General features: G+C 49.6%; 1 protein-coding gene across 5 annotated transcripts in view; it reads right to left on the bottom strand.

The window, feature by feature from the left end:
* CIB4 (calcium and integrin binding family member 4) overlaps window positions 1–13,520 on the bottom strand; it is a 91,486-nt gene that overhangs the window by 44,288 nt on the left and 33,678 nt on the right. The gene's annotated exons all lie outside the window — the stretch shown is intronic.

Here is a 13,520-nt window from a genome sequence, read left to right as displayed (position 1 = left end):
CTGTTAAAATTGTAACCCCTGCTCTGACCTTGATTTAGATGTCTCTTCAGATTCAAAAAGGACTGAGAAGGAACTTGTATCCAGAATACACAAAGAATGCTAAGAATTCAACAATAGAGACAAATAGCCCAACTAAAAAAATGGGCAAAGGATTTGAATAAACGCTTCTCCAAAGAAGATATATATGAACGAGCACGTGAAAAGCACCATCATTAGCCATGACGGAGATGCAAATCAAAACCACACCGAGATATCATTGCACACCCACTAGGATGGTGAGGACGTAGAGAAATTGGAGCCCTCCTACACTGCTAGCGGGAACGTTAAATGGTGCAGACACTTTGGAAGAGCGTTTGGCAGTTCCTCAAAATATTAAGCAAAATTACCATATGTTAAAAACAAGACAACAGGCCCAAAATGGAGTCACTCATGCTAAGCCCCACATCACCAAACTGAAACTTAATTACAGTTTCAGCTCTCCCAGGAATGGAATCTTAAACCTGTCACTAGTGAAGTCTGATAGACCCCGCCATCCGTTAAAGGAAGTGACCTTGCGACCCCAATCTACTGTTTGCCACTCTACCTTCCTTGTTCTCCCTTCCTTCTGCCTATAAAAATCTTTCCTTTCGTACAGCTCATCCGAGCTCCTTTCTGTCTGCTAGACTGGATGCCACCTGATTCATGAATCCTTGAATAAAGCCAATAAGAACTTTAAAATTTACTCAGATGAATTTTGGGTGTTTTTTTTTTTAACACATATGACTCAACAATTCCACTCCTGGGTATATATCCAAAAGAAATGAAAACATTTGTCCACGTCAAAAACTTGTACATGAATGTTCATAGCAGCATTATTCATAACAGCCAAAAAGTGGAGACAGCCCAAGCACCCATCAACCGATGAACATATAGATAAAATGTGACGTATCCTTACAATGGATCAATATTCGACAATAAAAATAACTGAAGTATTGATACATGGTACGATGTGGATGAAGCTTGAAAATGTCATACTAAATGAAGGAAGCTATTCGCAAAAGGCCGCAGATTGTATGATCTTGTTTATATGAAATGTCCAGAATAGACAAATCCATAGAGACAGAAAGTTAGATTAGTGGTTGCCAGGAGCTAGGGGGAGGGTAGTATGGGTGGGAGGGGTTACTGCTAATGAATATGGGATTTCTTTTTGGGGTGATGAAAATACTCTAAAATTAGATGGTGGTGATAATTGTACAACTGTGTAAATATACTGAAAAATACCGAGTTGTACACTTTGAGTGAATTGTATAGTAGGTCAATTATATCTTAATAATGTTTTTACTACAAACAATTTCAAGGAGTGTTTATGTCCTAACTTAGTGCCTGGCACATAGTAGGTCCACCATAAATATTATTAAAGGAATGTGTAAATGAGATATTGGGTTTTGAAATCGTTTCTGATCTATTTCCTCAGCCTGTGGGTCTTGTAGCCCAGGGGGGCTCCACTCACTATAGTTATTCAGTGCTGGAGGCAAGGGGACATCTTGCTCAAGCAAGTCACTGCCCAGCTCTGAATATCAGCTAGCCTTTTTTTTTTTTTTTTTTTTTTTTTGCGGTATGTGGGCCTCTCACTGCTGTGGCCTCTCCCGCTGTGGAGCACAGGCTCCGGACGTGCAGGCTCAGCGGCCATGGCTCACGGACCCAGCCGCTCCACGGCATGTGGGATCTTCCCGGACCGGGACACGAACCCGTGTCCCCTGCATAGGCAGGCGGACTCAACCACTGCGCCACCAGGGAAGCCCTAGGCTTGTTTTTTGAATTCCCTGCAACTGAGCAGACTGGAAAGCCATCCTCTGTCTGGAGAAAGGATTTTCTAAATTCCTTTGTTGTGGCAAGAGGCAGGTCTGGGTGCTGCAGATCCTGGTCTCTGTAGGGGCATCCTGGCAGGCAGGAAGAAAAATGGTGGAAGTCCTGCCCTTCTCGTCTTGGGGGCAGAGGGGATGAGGAAGGTAGTGAGGACGCCGGGGTGCTGAAAATCTTGGCGCTCGAATCACCCTACTACGAGGTCACTGGGGGGGTGGGGGAGGGGTCAGGGGGGCTGCACACCTCTAGAGGTCTGCCTGATGGTCTTAGCCGTTTCCAGCACAGTGCAGAGCGAAGGTGCCCCAGTGGCAGGGGAGGCGTGACCGCGGTGGGGCTCCTGGCCTCCCTGGCCACGCAGGGGACCCTGGGGCACAGGGAGAACATCAGAGGGGCTGAGTGCTCAAGCAAAGACCTGGCCAGAATGCAGAGCCCAGTAAGGCACTTTTCCAGAGGCAAATGGGACACCATGGACCCCTCACAGTGCAGGTCAGCACATTACCCTGAAGTCCAGGTGTGACTGTCATGCCTCATTGGACCCAGGCAAAGAGGCACAGAACAAGCACGGATCCAAGGAGGCCTCCCCATGGCCGGGTGAGCCTGCTTCGTGCACCCAGATACCAACTTAGGGGAAAGAAGGGGCGACAATAACCTGAAACGCTGAATATTTACACAGAGAGACTGGTTCATCCAAAGAGATTGTTTAAACCAGTTCTTTAGTTTCCCATTTATATTGTCTGGGGGAAAGTAGGATTGTTATAGCAATGGGGGTGGGGAGCAGGGAGTTTGAAACAGAGTAACTCTTCAAATAGATAGGATATTTATATGGGAAATAGTCATTCAACTTGGAAGACACTGAAATATTATTAACGGTAAGTCTAGGGAGTGGAAGCCTGAGAGGAAAATCCGGGCAGTTTTAGATAATAAACTCTCTTTTCCTTGCACACACCAAGGAAAGGCTCCATGGCCAGGCCAGGAGGAGAACACTGAATTAAGAGCAGCTGGAGGGGGCCTGGGAAGCCAGGGGGAGCTCAGGCCTGGAAGGGCTGGTCCACGGGCCCTGGTGACCTTCACCAGCCAGACGAGCTGGCTGGAGCCTGGACACTGACAGTGGGGAAAGGAGGGGAAGGGTAGGGAATTCCAGCCAGTCACACCCCACACTGCCCAGTGCCTTCAAGCGAGACGGCCTCTCACCCCGCCACACGTCAACTTTTCGGTCATGCTCATCTCAAGGGCAGTTCTCCTGCCTCTGTGTCTGGCTTCTGGGATGAGGGTGGGGCGTGGGCCTATGCTTGGAGAAGACAGAGCCTCCTTACAGATGAGTAGGGCTCCCCAGGTGAGGTAAGAAGCAGGTGGGTACACCTGGGCACAGTGCAAGTCTGACACTATCTGTTGTTAGTGCAGCCCTTACCGGTGAAAGACACAGTCCTCCACATCACTGCCCTCACTTCAGACACCAGCTGCAAGTTCTGGGGTTCCCAGGCCACCTGCACTTCTGCTAAGTGGCCACTATTCCCTCAGGTCTGATAATTCACTAGAACAGTTCACAGAACTTAGGAAAGTGCCCCACTGATGACTACGGTTTTATTATAAAGGGTACAAATCGGGACCAGACAAGTAAAGAGACACATAGTGTGAAGTCTCAGAGAGTCTCAGATATGAAGCTTCTGTGTCCTCAGGATGCAGCACCCTCCTGGACCACTGCCATGTAACATGAACCAGGAAGTGCTCACCCAAGCCTGAGGTCAGAGTTTTTATTGGGGTTTCATCCTGCAGGCATGGTTGACTGAATCATCAGTCATGTGACTGAGCTTAATCTCCAGCCCTCCACTCCTCCGCAGCGGTCGTGCTGACATCAACTGGCTCAAAACCCAACCCTCTAATTGCACGTTTGGTCTTTCTGGCACAGCCAGCCCCCATGCTGGGTCATCTCATTAGCATGAGCTCAGACATGGTCTGAATAGCCCACCAAGAAGAGTGAAGACACACATTCCTTTCACTTGGGAAATCCTGAGGCTATAATGGTTGCCTCCCATGGGCCAGGGACAGAAGCTATCTGAATTCTTTATTACACAACACTAGGAAATCTGGAGTGCGGTTGGGGTACAGTCAGAGAAATGGAGAACTAGATCCAATCTTTTGAAGAGAAAGAGACCCCTTCCTCCCCAAAGGAAGAGTGAAATTTATTTGGGAGTTAAACAGATTTACCCAGAGGAAGAATTGTGGACAGAGAATATCTTGAAATTTAAATCTTCGTGTTCTTTTCTACCTTCTCATAAGAGACATTTTTTTTTTTTTTTTAGTCTCCCATTCACATTGCCTGGGGAAAAAGTAAAATTGTTGCAGTATAGGAAAAGAGCTAGAACCAGCCAATGTTCCTTGTTTTATGAACAAATCAGACTTCTGAAAATCCAAAAGGAAGGCTGAGGGAAGCAAAAGACCAGAGTTTATAAAAGAAGGACAGAGAAGAAGTATTACGCCACCAGAGAGGCAGGGCAAGGGTCTCCCAACTGGGGCCACTGCCACTGCCAGGCCTGGGGAGCTCAGAGCCTGCAGACAAACCATTTAACTGTTGAGGGAGCACGACTCACTGCCCAAAGAGAAGGGGAACATGAGCGACCCACTTCCTCACTGTGGGGCCGGAGCTCCATCACGGGTCCAGCCAGCTGTCACTCAAGGAGGATCCAGCAGAACATTTTGTTTTCCAAGGCTCTGCTGAACCCCATCTGAATTGCCCAGGTGGACAGACACCCCCACCTGCATTTTCAATGTCCCAGGACACCACAAAGCTCTGCAGAAAAGAGGGTGGGGGGCCTGGACACTCAGAGGGTGGAGGACCGGTGGGGGAATGGGAGCCCCAGCTCCTGTTCTTGCTTGGGGCTGGACAGTGGTGCACCTGCCCCTTTGCGACTTGTATCAGATGCCCTGGTGACCCAGGTCCCACTCTGACTTCTGGCGCTGCTGCGGGGACAGGTCTAAGAGAGCTTGGTCCATCCCAGAGTGTTGCCTGAAGGATTCACCTTGCGTTTTCTGTCCCAGGTCTGCTCTATCAAGAAGCTTCCTCAGCCTGCAGGTAAGCACAGCCCAGAAGTTCAGGGTGACACTCCCTGGGGTGACTGTCCACCAGTCAGGCTGGGAACTGGTGGAGAAAGGCTCCCACGCCTGTGCTTCTGAGCGACAGCTCTGGGAGGTGCTGTGTGGCTTTTCAGCAGGTCCTGATAAGGTTATAGCCCTTGAGACAGAGTGATCAGGACACACACACCCCAGCTGGGCTTTTCCTCTTTCTCCACCTCTCTCCCTAGCCCCTCACTCCTGCTCCCTGGGATGGGTTCTCAAGTAACCCACCTGCACAAAAGTCCTGGTTTCATTCCTCCTTTCAGGGACACCTCGGTGGGGCACCCATGGCATTGTTGGGAGCCTCTGGGGGGCGCTGCCCTGCTACGTGAGAGAAAAAGGACACTCCAAAGACTTTGCATTCTGATTGGAGCAGTCCTGAATTTTTAGTTCTAAATTCCAATAGACTAACCTCAAAGATCCCCTAGTTGGACCCCTTCATTTTACAGTAGACTCAGGGCCTGGAGGAAAGTCTCCTGAGATCCCGTGGGGAGCAGGGCAGAGCAGGGTCTGGAACCCAGCTCATTCCCTGGTCTCCTCCTTCCCAACAGGCCTCTAAAAGCTGCTTGCTGGAGGTCACTGAGCTGGTTGAATGAGATCCTATCTGTGGAAATGTCTCGTAAACTGCGAAGCATTATAAAAATGCTATTTGTCATGATTTGTGCCAGACCTAGGACTGGAACCCAGATCTGCTGGCTCTCCGGCCAGTGCGTTAAGCCCAGCAATAAGAAGTTGCATTAGACAGCAATTTAGAATTCCTTATTTTTAGAGTCACGCTCTCAGAGACACTTGCTAACTAGAAACCCCATCCCAGCCTCCCTCTCTCTGCTGGGCACTCCCTGCACTGTGTTCTGCTGGGTGGCTGTCTGGGTAGGGAGTGCCAGCTGACCTCTATCTTTTATTCTCTGATTCAGAAAACTATTTACAGATCCTCTAAGATGTCTCAGGGACTTTGCTGGTGCTGAGGACATGGTGGTGACCAGACAAACATAGCCCTGGCCTTAAGGAGATTGGCATCTAATAGGGGAGAAACGTAGGCAGTAATCACTTGGTTAACTGTACAATTGTTTCCGTGCTGGTGCTGTGAACAGAGTGCAGGACACAATGACAACACCACCAACTCTAGGGGTCAGAGGGGCTCCTTGGAGGAAGGGACATTTAGCAGAGACCTGAAGGGTGGACAGGAGAGAAGCAGACGGGAGAGAAGAGTGTCTCCTGGCAGAGGAGCCCCCAGGGAGAGAGGAGCTCAAGGTGCTGGCAGAGCTGAGAAGGGCCTAAGGGTGGAATGTGTGTCAAGGGCACGAGTCAGGCAAAGCGAGACTGGAAGTTGGGTTGGGGTAGAACTTGTGGGCCTGGTGGCTCCTTGAGGGTGTATCTTCAAAGCTTTCCTAAAAGCAGTGGACGTCATTGAAGGGCGTTATGCTGAGAAATGACATAGTCATATTTTTGTTTTCAAGGGGTCATTCTGCTCATAGGGTGGCTGGCGAACATGCTGGAAGGAGGCCAGCCCGGCTTTGGGGAGGAATGTGAGGAGACTCCTGAAGAAGGAGGGAGGGAAGCAGCGCCAGAACAGGGCTGCGGTGGCGAGAAGGACAGAACTAGGTGAGTTCGTGTGACGTTTTAAGGTGGAATCAGCAGCACCGGGGATTGGAAGTGGGAGGGGAGGGAGTGGGGATTGCTAATGGAGACCCTTGGATTTCTGACATAAGCCGCAGGGTAGATGGAGGACATGCCCCTTCCTGAGCTGGGAGCCTGGGGGTGGGACAGACTGGGGGGAAGAACATGATTTTGGACGTGTTGAGTTTCTGTGCAACAGCCTCCTGGAGATGACAAGTGGCAGTCAGATACGCGGGGCTAAGAGCTCCGGGCTGGACACAGACATTTGGAAATGTCCAGGCGTAGGTCATAGTCAGATGTCATGAATGAGATCTGCCTGGGACCGCAGTGGGGATGGAGACAAGCTCCCTGACCTCAGGGAGCTTACCTTCTAATGGGGCGGGTAGAGGATTCCACTTCTTGTAAGTGGAGTGGCTCTTTCGAGACCAGTTCTCTCACCAAAAATAAGCTGGACAAAATCCAAAAGCCTTTTTTCTGCAGCCATTTGTTTGAAAGGTCAGGATCCCAGAGAGATGGGAGCATATGGAGGTGACATTTGGTGCTACTTTTCCCCTTAAGGTATCCCTGGCTCGTGAGCAGTATGGGGCCAAGAGACTAAGAACCAAGAAGAAAGCAGTGGAGAAGAATCTGAGAACTTGAGTTAGAGATTCTGGCGATCTCATAGAGTAAGGAAACAAATTTGGAGTTCAAAATAGCCGGACAAGTAGGACCTGAGGGCCAAGATGTCTGGGAAAAGAGAGGAGAAGAGAAGCACCGTAGGTTAGTTCACAATTCCCAGGTCCTCTTCCCCAGAGGCATTTGCTGATTCACAAGCAGCGTCCGCCCAAGTAGTGAAGGACTGAGCGCAAAGCACGGACGAGAGACTAGAGAGTTGAGCGGAGTTTTGGCGGTAAGATGGGGCTGGGGAAGCAAACTGGGAATCAAAGGCCCACCCAAGAGGAAGGACCCTAGAAAACAACCCAGGCTCCCAGGGAGAACCCCAGAAGGGTGAGGTGCTAGGAGCCTGGGTGAGCCAGAAACAGAGCAGCCTTCAAAGTCTGACCTCCAGCTTCAAGCCAGCTCAACCCCAGGTTGGATTAAGATGGCGTGCCGACGCTTGAACTGCCTTCCAGAAAACCAGATAAATCATCTCTGATGAAATGTCCCATCAGTCAGAGCCGAAAATGTATCTCCATAATAGAAACAGACCCACAGGTGAGCCAAAGAGTGGCGTTATCTGATGCAGTACAGATTTTTAAATCACTGTGATTAAAATGGTCAAGAAAATCGACGACAAGATGGAGACTTTCACCAGAGAACTAGAATCTATGTATGCAAAAGACTCAAATGGGAGTTACAGTGGCGTGGATAGAATTTGGCAATTACTATCCTTGAAGAACAGCTAACAACCTTCCATTGAGCCAGGAGAAAGGGCACCCCAGGGGCAGGTGAGTGCCCTGTGAAACCCCACAGGTAGCAGCCTGCAAACAGGGTGGAGGGCAGGGTGTTTGGCTGGCAGAGCCAGCGGCAGCATTCCATGCAGGAAATTCAGGGAAGCCCGGTTGGAACCGCATTATGCTCGAATGTGAATGTTGGATGAAGAAATTAGAGTTCCGTTCTGCAAAGAGTGAACAGTAGTTCTGTTTGTCTGTGTCTCTAGGTTTACTTTGCCTCAGGATCAATGTAGAAAGAGTTAAAAAAGAAAATGACATAGTTTGCATTCTTTTTTAATTACTTTTTTCAAACATGAAGAAATTCAATATGTGCACCAGTACTTAAAGCATTTTTAATTGTCTCTCCATCCAGGAAGAGTTTCATCTTCTGGGCTATTTTTGTAACACTCCATAACAAGCCTATATTACAGTTTCGGACGGTAGCATTGAACTTTTAAACAAATTTTGGCATTTAGCAAGACCTTCTTTGGCTAGTTTATTTTGTCCTTCCTTTGCTGACCTTGTAAACTACTTAATTGCGAAATGTGGTTTGTCTCAGAGCACCTCTTAAACATTGTATTCTTTAAAATAGAGATTTTTCCATTGCTTGGGAGACCAACAGCCGTATCCTCAACACATACAGCAAAGCAGGGCTCCTCCCTTCCACTTACTTAGAGACATATGGTTTTCATCAGCCACTTCTCTCTTCTTGGCAGAAAACCTGGCAAAGGTTTACATTTTATTTAGCAAATAGCCCACCCCTCTCACATCAAGCCCCTACTTGCTGTTCTCTCTCTTCCGCCATCCCAAGTGACCCTGCCTCCTTCTCCATTCCCGAAGTGTGCCCTCAGTCCCCTACCAGGCAAACCCAATTGACTGAGTCGCCCACCTGCCAGATCTGGTCGGAGCTCTGAAGCAGGAAGTCAGCCCGAAGGCCTCTGGAAGTTGGAGCTGACGAAGCTGAGTGTGAACTGTCTTTCAGAAGAGAGGGTTCCTGAAATTAGATCAGCCGGCCAGCTGGGAGCTCTTCCTCACGGCTACAGAGAGTGGGCAGCTGACGAGACTGAAGTTCAGGGACCCCTGCCATTTGGGTTGTCCTGCCCCCATTCTGATCCAGTGGGGAAGCCCAGTGCCACTCCCTTGCCAGGCTCCCCCGCCTTCTGTTCCCACCAGTTCTTACCCTTCCTGGTGTCATTGTGAGGGAGCTTTCTAAGCTGGCAGCAAAGTTTGCTGAGCCCTCAGTCCCCCTGACCATCCTTCCCCTAGAGGCTGGCTGAGCCACGCTGACATAAAAATGGCCAGAAAAGAAGTACCTGAGTGCTGGTAAGGATGGCCCTAGACCAGGTGCTGAGGGACCCAGGCGGTCCAGCATGCTCACCACCACCATATTTACTGCAGCAACTGACCATTTCTGCCTCCAGACATACCCTGAATCCATGCTCGTTTCTCCACCTGTGGGGGCAGAGGCTGTCCTGGCTCCTGGCCTTGGGGGTCCAGGATGCTGGGGTTCTGAGGGGCTGGAGGGAGGCCAGTGTGGCTGGGGCACAGTGATAGAGGGAGAGTCGCTCAGGATGAGGCTGCAGCATTGGGGAGACCAAGTTCCGTTTGGACTGCTTCCCTTCAGGGCCTAGAAGGCACTGGAGCTGCGATTTAGATAGAGATGAACACCTCCTGAGGCTTTGCATCAGCTCGGTGCCCCAGTGGGTGCTGGGGACTTGCCAGAGCTCACCATTCTTTGACCGTGTCACACACTGTGAGACCCTCAGCCTCATAGACACAGAGTGACCCCAGGCAAGCAGCAGGGCTCCTAGGACTTTGCTGGAGGAGGGAGAAGAGGGACTTCCTATGGTCCCTGTGGCTGGTTTTCCAGCTTGGGGACAGCAAGCACTGGGAAATAAGGGCTTGGGTTATTTTGAGAAGGCTTGTGTATTGGGGTCATAGGATAGGGTTCTGGAGGTGCTGACAAGGGAGGGGTGCAGCCAGAGGGGGAAGGATATGTCAAACTAGGTGGGTGAGGTCAATGGAAACATCTCTGGGCTATAGTTAAACTTGAGCAGCAGGAAGGAAAAAGCTGTGATTTAAACCACCAACGGAATTACTCTAGCACTTCTGCCTTCCAAGGGGGCGGCCTAATTCATATCAAAGGGATGATGAATCCTTAACGTGCCTACAGAGACGGGTAGGAGAAGGAGTTAAGACCAATAATTTGATTGTGTTAAGGGCAAAAGTAATTTTCAAACTGGTCCTTAACGTTTTCTGGGCAGGCAGAGATTGGCCCGGACGCCGTCTGGGCAGACGGTGGGAATGAGCTGCTCCACAGGGGAAATGATGCTGTGGGAGGCGGGCTCCGGTCCGGGGTGGGGGGAAGGGGGGAGGGGGAGTGAGGCTGGAAACGTACTGGATGCGGTGCGGGTGGGGAAGAGCAAGGGAATAGCTGATATGCACCTTTTTTTTTCCGCCCGGTACGTGGGCCTCTCACTGCTGTGTCCTCTCCCGTTGCGGAGCACAGGCTCCAGACGCGCAGGCTCAGCGGCCATGGCTCACGGGCCCAGCCGCTCCGCAGCATGTGGGATCTTCCCGGACCGGGGCACGAACCCGTATCTCCTGCATCAACAGGCGGACTCTCAACCACTGCGCCACCTGGGAAGCCCCGCTGATATGCACCTTTAAGCTGTTCTCCGTACGAAGATGCAACACGGCTCTCCCAATTATATGTAGGAAAATGTGTCACACACGCCCTATGCTAGGGCTACTTTGGGGAGAATCAAGGGAAAGGATCTATATTTTATATGTGTCTTGACACAGGGCAGAGAGAAGAAAACAGCTTCAGGGGACAAAAGCATAAAAAAGAAGAAAGAAAGGGGGAGAGAAAGGAAGAAAGAAAGGGAGGGAGGGAGAGAAGGAAGGAAGCAAGGGAGGAAGGAAGGAAGGGAATTAATTCAGTAGAAACAGGTAAGAGGAGATTGGGAACAAATCCCCCCAAAGTCTTGCAGGAAACCCCGGATTTCCCTCTACTGTGGGTTGAGGGTTTGATCCATTTTCCCTTGGATATTCAGAGGCAAGGTGGCCCTCATAAGGCCATAGGACTTGGAAACACCCAACACGGTACACATAGGTTTTTAATTTTATGTGTAACTTAGTAATGAGGAAGAAGAAACTGAGCAGGACCTGGTGAGGGTTTGAGCAGCCTCTAAAGGGCATTGAGGGGCTTCCCTGGTGGCGCAGTGGTTGAGAGTCCACCTGCCGATGCAGGGGGCGCGGGTTCGTGCCCCGGTCCGGGAAGATCCCACATGCCACGGAGCGGCTGGGCCCGTGAGCCATGGCCACTGAGCCTGCGCGTCTGGAACCTGTGCTCCGCAACGGGAGAGGCCACAAGAGGGAGAGGCCCGCGTATCGCAAATAAATAAATAAATAAATAAAGGGCATTGAGGAGATCCATCAACTAGGAGTTTAAATCCAAGCCTGTTCTGTTGAAGGCAGGTCCTTGGCTCACTGTAACCAAGGGGGTTATGGAAACCCTTGTAGGATCTGGAAGGAAGTGGGCTCGCTATTCCCTTCTACACACACACACACTCACACCCCCTCAGATAATGATAAGGACAGGTTTGGCCCGAGTGTCTCCCTGTCCGCTTCCCCTTGATGTTTCTTGAAGCCTCTTTTAAATTATGGATCAGCTCATTAATGGCCAGTTAAGATGACTGAGTGGTTCCATCTATATTTCAGGGAAACCCTGGGATCCTTTTGGCCAATCATGAGGACACACTCCTTTCTACCTTCCCTTCCACTTAGAAACTGAAGTTGTTCAAGGTGCTGGCCTCTGAGAACTCCCTGAGGTAGAACCAGGTTGCTTCATTCTTTAGAGAAGTGTAGATACCTCAAATCATACATGGCTATGACCAGGCTCACCCAAAAGTCTTCCCCAGCACTTGATCCACAGATATCAACCTTTTATCTCAATTTCTCCAGAGAAGACCCCATCATGTCCTTGACTGAAATACAACCCTGAGAGAGAAGGTCCCCCAGGGACACTGGTGCGCACATCTCCATCTAGAGGAGGATGACTTTGCAGGGAGGGGTCTAGAAACCATCTCAAATGTCAAATGAATTGAGGATATTGAGTCTAGGGAAGAGAAAGGGAGAACACACAACTGTCAGTGAGCATTCTCTCTTATGAGCAAGAGAAATGTGACAAATTAGGTTAAATGAGAAAAAATATATTATTGGCTCATGTATTGAATAAAAGGAAGGATCGTGTAGGCTTCAGGAATGGCACACTCTCTGTTTTCGAGAAGATTGCAATCAGCTCTACCCAACTCAGATGGAATAGGTTCCCCACAGGAAAGAAGGGATCTGTTACCACAGGAAGGTAGAAGAGGTATTGGCCAGACAAAGACAGTAGATGTCCACTCCAGCTGTCTACAAATTTATGAGATATTCATTTGGGTTTTCTTTCTATAGCTTAATATCCTTCAGTGGCTCACCAGGACCTACAAGATAAAGTCCAGTTCCTTCAAATGACTTACAAAGCCCTCCAGGGAGCTCTGCCCCTGGCTACCTGCTCAGCTGCCCCTCCTACCACTCTGCCCAGATCTCTCCCCAAGGTACCCTTACACCCAGAGCCAGGCAGACCTCAGTCCCTCTGCCCAACGCATGGGCCAAGCTCTCTCCTAATTCTCTACACCACGGCAAAAGACAAGTTAACAACATTGCCTGAAATCTTAGGGAGGAAAAGGGAAGTACACACCAGAAAGTATCCTATCATTGTTCTCAGAAGTGGCTCTGCTGAGAGCCCACAGCCCCGAGCTAACTTCAATGTTCTTTTCAAGCACACTCCCCACCTCACCCACAACTACCTCCAGGTGGCCAGGAATAAACCTCCTCCCACCATCAGGCATCTTCCAAGTATCCCTCTTCCTTGGAGTTCAGGTCTAAGCAAGGACCCCACAGCCAACCCAGCTCCTGGAAGTAGTTCTTCCCTCTTACTCCCAGCTGAGATCTGCCTCCCAAAGCCCTCTTGTCCTGCCCCAGAATTTGCCTCTTCTATGCATTACTGACAATAGGAATATCAAAACAAAATACCTGCCAGGACATTTTCTAAAAGTTAGAATGGTCAGGTTAAAACAGCACTTTGGGAGGGACACCCACTCCCAAGTCTAGATTGGGCTGTGCCAGGCCCAGTCAGTTGTTTTCTCCAGTCTAAGCTGAAGAAGTGAGCACTTCTCTCCCACATTCTTCTCCATCTCAACTTCTTATCTTGTACAAACAACTGATCCCAGAGTAACACACACCACTTTGCAAGAACACACCAGTTTCAGGCATAGGGTAGTCTGATTCCAAATTAGGAGATGGTGGTGCTCTGAATAAAACAATGTTCAGAGGCAGACTTCTACAAATCATTCAATGTATATTACTAAAGGGTATTAACATTTTAGACTAAGAAATCTCCTTTAGGACCCCATCAGTGCTTTCCCATTCTCACCAAGGATGATGGGTCATTGCTTTATATTAGCATAGCTAAAAGGGCCAACTCAAGTGGGA

The sequence above is a fragment of the Pseudorca crassidens genome, chromosome 14, assembly GCF_039906515.1.
Source record: "Pseudorca crassidens isolate mPseCra1 chromosome 14, mPseCra1.hap1, whole genome shotgun sequence".
Lineage (NCBI taxonomy): Eukaryota > Metazoa > Chordata > Mammalia > Artiodactyla > Delphinidae > Pseudorca > Pseudorca crassidens.
The sequence above is the reverse complement of the archived record's forward strand: the minus strand, read 5'-3'. Positions and strand labels throughout refer to the sequence as shown.